Genomic DNA, 10,529 nt, shown 5'->3' with positions numbered 1-10,529 from the left:
TAGAGACCGTTCCCAAGGCTTATCCTTATCTACAGGAAGCAGACCACATCCCAAAGGCAGCTACTCAGCTGCTCCCAGTAGATCCCACCATGGAGTTGATTGCCAGCCTCATCATGGGGAATACTACATCCAGCTGCCCAGCCACTCAACCAGGCCCAGCCACGCTGACACACAAACTGAACTACCACATCACTTGAAAGAGGTCCATTGCAGCAGATTTGCCCAATGCAATACATCATCTCATGTCTTGACTGCTGCTTCCATTGATGTCAATTGTAGAACCAAGTAATACAAAGTCCTTGACAACTTCAATCTTTTCTCCATTTATTGTGATGCTGCTTATTGGTCCAGTTGTGAGGATTTTTTTCTTTATATCGAGGTGTAATCCATACTGCAGACTGTAGTCTTTGATCTTCACCAGTAAGTGCTTCAAGTCATCCTCACTTTCAGCAAGCAAGGTTGTGTCCTCTGTGTATCGCAGGTTGTTAAATGAGTCTTCCTCCAATCCGGATGCATAGTTCAAAATCAAGAAGGAAGTGTGTCAAGGTTGCATCCTTTCACCATACTTAACCATACTTATTCAACTTGTGTGCTGAGCAGATAATCCGAGAAGCGGGACTACATGAAGAAGAACATGGCATCAGGATGGACAGGAAATGAAGAAGCAGGTTTTCTGCGAGAGGCTGGCCAGCTGCCTGTCCCCGTGACCCTTTTCCCCATAACAATGCAAGTAGCAGCTCTGGCGGCATTTGACCGCTAATCAGCAGCTTGGCGGTTCGACCCCACCAGCTGCTCTGCAGAAGGAAGATGGGGCCATGTACTTCCACAAAGCTTTACAGACTGGGACCCAACAGGAGGCGCTGAGTCGGAATCAAGTCCAGGGCAGGGGGTTGGGTTTCTCTGGTTTGGGGGTAACAGGGATGCTGGGAAGAGACACTCACGTGGGATGCTGCTTGTGTTGGGGGACAAGCCGAGGTGCCCAGCCACCCCCCCAAGCCTGGCAAACATCAAGGGCAGACCCAAACCTCCTCCGACATCTTCTCCTACTCCAGTGGTTTGCTTGGTGTTGGGTCTGATTAATTTTCACCATGGGAATTGGGGGCTAGATATTGCTCAGTTGTGGGGGGCTGTCCTGGGCTTTGTGGGTGTTAAGCAGCATCTCTGGCCTGCACCACTCGAGGCCAGTAGCACCCTCAAGTCAGGCACCCACCAATGTCTCCACATGTCACCCAAGGTCCCTTGGGGGCAGAATCATCCCAGATGAGGACCCTTGGGTTAGGAAGAGATTCTATGTCCTGTGATCCTCTGATCTCCTGACGTCCCAGGACGCTGCCCACATTTGAATCCAGACACTGGGTGCGGAGGAGGGCGGAGGGGAATAATCGGAGCTGAGGTTCTCCCTGGTCACAGCCTCTGACCCCCCAGGGGTTTATCCCGGTGCGCAGTGTTAGCAGGGATCAGGCTCAACTTTTTTTGTTTACAAATAGTTAACACAGGCTCACCGCCCCCCGCACTGGTGACAAGGGGCCGATGGTTCTGGGGGGCCATCCTGTGCACTGCAGGGTGCCGGGCAGCATCCCTGGCCTCCGTCTGTTCAATGCCAGGTTGTGCCAACCACAAACGACACAGCAGACATCGCCCACTGTCCCCGGGGGACAGAATTACCCCTGGTTGAGGCCCTCAGTCTCTGGGGCGAAGGGGTCACCTGAGGGCACAGGCACACAGGGGTGGTGGGAGGGCTTCCTGCCCCATGGAGACCACGTGCCTTCTTGGTTGTCCTGGGCCCCACTCACTTTCTCCCGGTCCTCCTCCTCACTGGTGGCCGGAAGTGAAGCTGCTGTTGGCTGGGGGGTGGGGAAACCTCGGAAGTCCCAGCTTAGAGTAAACACTGGGAATCAGCCCATGTGCCGGCCGCGGGCCTGCTGGGGCTGGCTGTTGGTGCTGGGCCCTGTCTGGTCCATTCCGGCTCACAGTAACCCCGTGGGACAGAGCAGAATTGCCCCATGGGCTGCAATCTTTACGGAAGCAGGTCACCAGGTCCCTATCCTGGCGCTGGCTATGTTCCTTCCGGTGTGCATCTCAGGGAGAAACCATTGCGCCATCGGGGCTCTCTGAGATGTCCTCTGGGGCCTACAGAAATCAGAGCAGGGGGACCTCTCTTGTTGGCAGGAACTACCCAGGGGTCTGTGGGAGGCTTGAGGACCCCAGGCTGCAGGGAGGGGAAAAGGAAGGGAATCAGGGAAGGCTGCCTGGAGGCTGGTCCACTAGGAAGAAACAGGAGGCGGTGGATCAAGGGTGCAATGGGCCCATGCTGGGGTCTCCTGCTGGAATCTGGATTCAGGCTTAGGTCTCTAGGGCACAGGAATACTGTGTGGGGAGAGACTGGGAGTGAACCTTTGTGTTAAAAATGGATTGGTGGAGTGTGGGTGGCTGAATAGCAGCCCTCAGAGATGTCCATGTTCTAATCCTGGGACCTGTGGATGTGGTGTCTCACATGACGAAAGGGCCCTGCAGGTGAACATGTGAAGGGTCTTGAGATGGGAGACGATTCTGGACCAGCCGGTGGTCCATGTGATCACAGGGTCCTTGTAGGAGGAAGGCGGGAGGTCAGAGAAGCAACGACAGTGTTTCTCTTCATTATCAGCTCCCCCAAGACGGAGTCAGAGCCGGAGATGTGAGGACGGAAGCACAGAGAGAGAGAAACAGAGATGGGGGAGAGACTGGGAGATGCTCGCTGCCGACTTGGCCGATGCAGAAGAGGGCCTTGGGCCGAGGAACGGGGCGCCTAGAAGCTGGGAAAGGTGGAGACGACTGTCCCCTGGAGCTTCTAGAAGGAACCAGCGACACTCCACCCGTACAGGGCTCCAGACCCCAGGGCTGCAGGGCCATAAATGTGAGTGAGTCAGAGCCACTGAGTTCAGGGGGATTGTTCCGGCCACTGCAGAGGACTCATGCTGCCCTGTGCACACACGGCCCCCTGTGCCCGTCCTGTGCCAGCGGCCACTCATGAACTCACTTTCCTGGGTGGGCGGCCTGGGGAAGCAGCAGGGACCTGCATGTCTCCCCACCGGGGCCCGGGGAGCTTGGAGCTGGCCTGGAGCTTTGGTGAGGTTGGGAGGCCTGATTGAGCAGGGACACTGGGGCCACCGGGGCCACACAGTGGCCGGGCAGGAGGCGAGCCCAGAGCGGTAAAGTGAAGGAGGGTCAGGCTCGGTAGACACTTAGAGCCAGAGAGAGTCTACGTCCCCAGAGACTCTGTGAGGAGCCATCTGCCGGGGGCCCAGAAGAAAGAGAGGGAACAGCTGCCGATGGAAAAACTAAAATTCAAAAATAAAGTAATTAGAATCAATAAAACAAAATAGAGTAGTTAAAAATAAATAAATAATAACACATAAAGTTAAAAGGATAAAATACAGTAAACTTAAAGAAGTAAAATAATTGAAACAAAACAACAAAATACGTTAAGATTTTTGTTATTGTTATTATGTGCTGTCGAGTCAGATCTGACTCATGGTGACTCCTCCTTGCATTTCTGAGGCAGTATCACTGTGGAAGTAGATTGCCCCATCTTCCTTCTGAGGAGTGGCTGGTGGGTTTGAACTGCCAGGCTTCTAGTTAGCAGTCAAGTGCCTTAGGTGATCCAGGGACAAGTCACTGATACCTGCAACTGACTTTGAAATGGAATTTAAAATGAAAGATGTCTGCAGGAAAAAAAAAAAAAAAAAGCATTAAGAGAATGAAAAGACCAGTCACAGACTGGAAGAAGATATCTGTGAAGACACGTCTCTGAGATAGGACTTGTGTCCTGAATATACAAAGAATTCTTAAAACTCAACAACCAGGAAACAAACAGCCCAGTTACAAAGTGGGCAAAACTCTGAACAGCCACGTCACCAAAGAAGATGCAGGGATGGAAAAGGAGGCTACGAAGAGGCGACACAAACTCAAAGACCCGCAGGACACCGCTGCACGTCTGCGGCTGGGGTTCCCAGTGCCATCGCGCTGAGGGTCTTCCTCTTTGTCACTGACCCTCTTCTTTACCAAGCATGATGTCTTCTCCAGGCACTGGTCTCTCCTGACAGCAGGTCAGTCTTAGGCTGGGTCCCCGAGAGAAGCAAACTCAGTGAAAGCAAAACAAACAAACAAACAAACAAACTCACTGCCATCGAGTTGATCCTGACTCACAGTGACCCCACATGGGGTTTCTGAGGCTGTAAGTCTTTAGGGTAGTAGACAGCCCCATCTCCCTTCTATGGAGTGCCTGGTGGATTTGAACTGCTGACCTTCTGGTTAGCAACCAAATGGCTTGGGCACTGTGCCACCAGCATGCCTTAAAATTTAGGGAAAGAGAGAAAGAGGGAGAGATGGAGAGATTTGTCCCCAGGAGATGGCTTACATAGTTGTAGAGGCTGGCAAGTCCCAAGTCCATGGGTCAGCTGTCAGGCTGGAGGCTTCTCCAGACTCATGTAGCTACAAGGCCAATGAATCCAGATCACAGGCAATTCAGCAGGAACCGGCTTGACGGCACCTAACAACAACAGGGTCATTTTCAAGGTTTGCACATTTCCCAGAACTTGACTCTCCAGGGGGATATCCAGAAGGAAAGACTCACCATCATCAAGTTGATTCTGACCCACAGCGTCCCTAGAGGACAGAGTGGAACTGCCCCACAGGGTCTCCAAGGCTGTGGATCTTTACAGAAGCAGACTATCACATCTTTCTCCCTCAGAGCAGAAGGTGGGTTTGAACCGCCAGCCTTTTGGTTAGCAGCTGAATACTTTAACCACTGTGCTACCAGAGCTCCTTCTTTTGAGCAGAGAAGCCACTTGAGAAAAGGGGAAGTAAACAGAAACCGATCATGTTCAACGGCTTCCAGCGGCCAGTGATGAGAGCAGGCGTAGTCAGGCTTCCAACGGCTGAAGGCCCACAAATCCACAGCTACATCTGGGCTGTTTGATAAAACACAGAGCACAAGACACTGCTTGTGGTTTAGTGCCAGCTCTGTAAAAACACAGGAGAGACTCCCAAAGGTGAACAGGGCTGATCTCAGCTTGGAGTTATTTTCTTTTTTTTAATTTTTATTGTGATTTGGGTGAAAGTTTACAGAGCGAATTCACTTTCCATACAGCAGTTCACATACCCATTTTGTCTCATGACATTGACTGCAATTTCCCACAATGCAACAGCTCCCCTCCCACTTCCTCCCCATAGTCACCTCTTCCCTGTGTCCATCCCTCCATGCACTCCTGCCCCCTGAGCTGTCTCCCTGTGCATACACTGCCCTTCTTTCTCCCATGATTGATCTCTCCAAGGAGTGTGTCTACCTCAGGTACATGTTCAACTCATATGCCTGTCTTTTGTTTGGCTGGAAGCCACAGGTGACGGTTCAATTCCAGACCTGAAGGGCAGCTAGGGACCATAGTCTTGGAGGTTCCATCGGGCTCTAGCAGACCAGCATTACTTGTTTTTTTTTTTTTTTTCCCCAATGATTTTGAGTTTTGTTCCACATTGTTCTCCCACTCTATGCAGGGTCTCCTACACAGATCCCCCTAGCTTGGAATTACTTTCATTTTATTTTTTTCACATCTTTTATTTTCATTCTCTTCTACATAAACCAAGGAGCCCTGTGGCATAGTGGTTAAGCGCTCAGCTGTTAACCAAAAGTTGGGCAGTTCAAACCCCCCAGTGGCCCCCAAGAGAAAGACCTGGCGCCCCACTCTGGTGAAGATGGCAGCCTCGGAAGCCCTCGGGGCCAGTTCCACCCTGTAACCCAAGGGGTTGCCGTATGTCAGAGCCAACCTGACAGCCCCCAGCAACAAACCCACAACCAGTGACCGCCACGGCGACTCTGGCCCATGGTGCCCCCAGGCGTCACGGTACAACTGGGCCCCACACGGCTGGCCGTGGAGGATTTTTCTGAAGTTGATCACCAGTCGTTCTCTCAAAGCTTCTCTGGGTGGATTTGAACCCTCAACCTTTCAGTGAGCAGCTGAGTGCATTAGCTGTTTGCACCCAGGGCCTCGGGATCCTATGACCTCAAAGAGAAATCTAGAGTCAATAGCTCTTTAAAATGATGCACAAATCCAGAGGGAAGGTTCAGCTCCGTGCCTGTGCCCCACCGCCAGCCCCGTGGATTGCTATGGAGTAAAGCTATTGATGAGCCGTTTCCCATCAGCCAGGCAGAAGGACCCTGTTCTGGAAAGAGGCGAGGAGCCACAGGGGAGAAACGGGCTTGATATGCACTCAGGGATGGCCCATTTGGCCTTGTCTCTGCTCCGGGAGAAATGCGCTTCCCTGCATTTGGCCCCATGATCATAGGGTTTATTAGGGAAGTAACAGATTGCAGTTTAGGCTCAGAAATGACTCAGGATACAGTTCTTCCTCAAGACAGCCTCCTCTCAGCAGTGCCTGCAGTCACGTCTCTCTGGCCCTGGCCTCTTGGCCCACAGCCCCTGGGCCCCTGCCCTGCTTCCGCAAGTGTTACAAAGCTCTTAGCTCTGCTGATGGACTGCCTAGAGGCACCCCACGCCGCCAGCAAGCCTCCGGCCTGGAGACACTCAGCTTTCGCGCTCCCTGGGCGCCGGCTCCGGCAATCTCCTGGTTCCGGGGCCTCTGCTGCCGCCTCCTGCCGTCCCTCTGGTGGCACAGTCTCTGTCTCCTGGGCTGAGGAGTTTAGTGCAGGGAACTCGGCCCAAAGATGCGCTCCACTCATGGCTCTTCTTGGTGGCGGAGAGATCCCCCTCTCGGCCTCTGGGAGGGCTCATCTGGAGCCTGGCAGGATGGCAGGACCAACCGATCCCCACGTTAGTGTTCCGCACACCTTATCTGCATGCTCCACCCCAAGGGGGCCATGGACTGTTATTTGCGTTTCTTCTCTAGTTAACTGAAGGAGTCCTGATGGCATAGTGGTTATGTACTTGGCTGCTAACTGTAAGGTCGGCGGTTGGAATCCACCAACCACTCCATGGTTGAAATATGTGGCAGTCCACATCCTTCAGGATGACAGCCTTGGAAACCATGTGAGGCAGTTCCACTCAGTAATCTAGGGGCACTGTGAGTCGGAATCAACTCCACGGAAGTTACTATTATTTTTTTTTAAGTTAGCTGAATGCCAACACCACCCAATGACCTACAGGCGTCCACAAGGATCCTCTGTTTAATAAGGTCTGGAACCTGCCTGGTCCCAGGAGAAGTCCCTGAAGCAGACCATGGAATTTCTAGGGGGTTTTGAAAATAAGACACGCAGAAAATCCTCACCGAGGTGCGCAGCCCCACCAGCTCTTCTTTCTGCACAACACTCCTTGCTTCTGGGGGACCCAGGTTTTTCCGGGAAGTGCTTTCAGAGCCAGAGGCTACAATAAAAAACAACCAAACCAGTTGCTGTAGCGCTGACTCCGACTCACGGTTGCCCGGTGGGTGTCAGAGCAGAACTGTGCTCCGCAGGAATGTTTCAAGCCTGTGACCACCTTTGGGAGCTCGGGTGGCGTGGTACCTAAGGCAATTGACTGCTAACCAGAAGGCTGGCGGTCCAAACCCACCAGCCACTCCTCAGAAGGAAGGTTGGGCAATCTACTTCCATAGAGATACCGCCTCGGAAACCCAAGGAGGGGTCGCTATGAGTCAAATCGACTCGAGGACAGTGAGTTTGGTTTTGCGTGTATGTGTGTGTGTGTGTGTGTGTGAGACCACCTTTCAGAAGGAGATTGCCAGGTCTTTCTTCCAAGGGGCTTGTGAGTTCAAATCACCACCTTTTGGTTAACAGACAAGAACATTAACACCCTGCACTGCCCAGGGACCTAGGTACTGCAGTAATAATAGTACTAATGGGGGGCAGCGGTGGTGGTTCAGCAGTGGAACCTCACCTTCTGCTTGGGTTCGATTCCCAGCCAGTGCACCTCACGGGCACTACCATCCATCTGTCGGTGCAGGCTGGCATGTGTCCAGGATGCTGAACAGGATTAAGCGGAGTTTCCAAACTCAGGGAGACTAGGAAGAGAGGCCTGGCAATCCAGTCAGTCCTTGAGAGCTCTGTGGGGCAGTTCTACTCCGATTAGTCACCATCTGCCCTCACTAGCTCCCCATGATCATTCCACCTCCATGAAGAGAAACTCCAGGCCCCCAAGCAAGCACACAATATACTTTCAAGAAGAAAAGAAATGTAGGTTACAAAACAAGATGTTCCGACAGTCACTAAGGTGCCAGTTTTGTGAGAATAAATTAAGTTATTATTATTAAGTATTTATATGCAGATACATACATAATAAAATTAATGTGCACAAGAACATCAGAGGAAATGTGGTGGTGAATTGTGTCCCCAAAATAATACGTGTCAATGAGGTTAGGCCATGAGCCCCGGTGTTGGGTGATTACCCTCCACTCTGAGACGTGTTGTGAACTCAAACCTTCGTCTGTGGTTAGTGAGGCTGCATTAGGTTGGGTTTATGGGAAGACAAGTGGCTAACGAGGTAGGAGAGGGGAGGCACACGCGTCGTCTTTACTTAAGTCACCATCCTTCCTCAGGTCACAGCCCTGGTGCTGGGATGTGGCATGGGGCCTGCATCACCTTCGATTATACAAGAGATGGAAGGAGGGAGAAGCCAGCAGAGAGGGAGAGACCTCAGTTAACACCAAGAAAGAAGAGCCAGAAGCAGCATGTACAGGGACCTGAGGTCCCTGTGCTGAGAACCTCTTAGACCCGGCAAAGATTGATACCAAGACACGTGGGTATCTGTAAGGATGCCAGGCCCACAGACGCTGAAAGGTACAAGGACCTTCCTCCAGAGCCAACAAAGAGAGAAAGCCTCCCCACGGAGCAGTTGTTCTGAATTCAGACTTCTAGTCTCTGAAACGGAGAGCAAGGAACTCTGGTGGTGCCGTGGTGAAAGCAGTTGGCTGCCAACCCAAAGGTCAGCAGTTTGAACCCACCAGCTACTCCATGGGAGAAAGATGAAGCAATCAGCTTTGGTAAAGATTGACAGCCTTGGAAACTCTGTGGGGCAGTTCCACTCTGTCCTCTAGGGGCGCTATGGGTCGGAATTGACTCTACAGTGTGGTTTGGGCCTTGCTTTGGTGAAGACTGACAGCCTTGGAAACCCTGTGGGGCAGTTCCACTCTGTCCTCTCGGGGCGCTGTGGGTCAGAATCAACTCAGTGGCCGTGAGTTATTTAAACTGTGAAAGAATAAATTTTCTTTGTTAAAGCCATCCACTTGTGGTATTTCTGTTACAGCCATACTAGACCACTAAGACAGGAAAGGAGACGAAAATCCTTACGGTGTCTGTTGTTGGGTGGCAGGATTACGAGTGCTTTTAAAGTGTTTTCTATTGAGCGTTTCTGCGGTTTCTAAATGCTCTTGTCTGGCCTGTGTGATAAGGGAAGAAACCGCCGCAGTTGGAGGAGTGGGCGGGGCTCCCCCTGCTGCCTCCCCTCAGCTATGTGGCTGGACAGGTTCCTCGGGTTCGTGGGTAGCTTCTAGTTCACAAAGCTTTATTGTTCTTTATTGATGGATGTTGTTGGGAAAGAGCCCTGGTGGTGCAGTGCTTAAGCACTCGGCTGCTCACTGAAAGGTCCCAGGTTCAAACCCATCAGCCACTCCACAGGAGAAAGATGTGGCAGTCCGCTTCCATAAGGGTTAAATAAACAAACAAACAAAAAACAAACTCACTCCATTCCAACGACCCCCATTGGGTTTCCAAGGCTGTAAATCTTTACAATAGCATCTTTTTTCCATGGTGCAGCTGGTGGGTTCAATGACTTTTTGGTTAGCAGCCAAATGACTTAACCGGATTTGAACCACCAAACTTCTTGTCAGCAGTCAAATGCCTTAGGCACTGCGCCACCGGGCTCCTTCCTCAGTAAGATTACAAAAAACCCAAAAACCCTGGAAACACTCTGGTGTAGTTCTACTCTGTCCTCTAGGGGCGCTGTGGGTCAGAATCGACTCAGAATCCATTGGCTTTGGGTTTGGTTGTTGTTAGGTGCCTTTGGGTCCATTTTCATCTCAGAGCGGCCTCATGGGTTATGGAGTAGAATGGCCTCAAAGGGTTTCTAGGCTTTAATCTTCATGCAAACACATCTGTCCTGGAGGAAGTGCAGTCGGAATGCTCCTTGGAAGCGAGAATGGCCAGACTTCTTCTCACCTACTTTGGTCATGTGGTCAGAAGGGACCATTCCCTGGAGAAAGATGTCATGCTGGGTAAGGGGGAGGGTCAGTGAAGGAGGGGAAGGCCCTCAACAAGATGGCCTGACACAGTGGCTGCAGCGATGGGCTCAGGCACAGCAGGGATCGTGAGGCTGGCCCAGGACCGGGCTGTGTTTTGCTCTGTTGTCCACGGGGTTGCTAAGAGTTGGAGACAGCTTCACGGCACGTCACAACAACATCCTCAAATCTTCTTGGGAGAAGACGGCCAGATCTGTCCTCCCGTGCAGCCGCTGGGTGGGTTTGGACCGCCAACTCTAAGGTGCACAGCTTAACCACTATGCCACCAGGCCCCCTTTCCTTAGTGGCCTCTTGTGGCTTTAGTCACTCAG

Source organism: Orycteropus afer, unplaced genomic scaffold, assembly GCF_000298275.1.
Source record: "Orycteropus afer afer isolate SDZICR_OR568_19922 unplaced genomic scaffold, OryAfe1.0 scaffold00291, whole genome shotgun sequence".
NCBI classification, from domain to species: domain Eukaryota; kingdom Metazoa; phylum Chordata; class Mammalia; order Tubulidentata; family Orycteropodidae; genus Orycteropus; species Orycteropus afer.
This window is presented reverse-complemented; position numbering follows the sequence as displayed.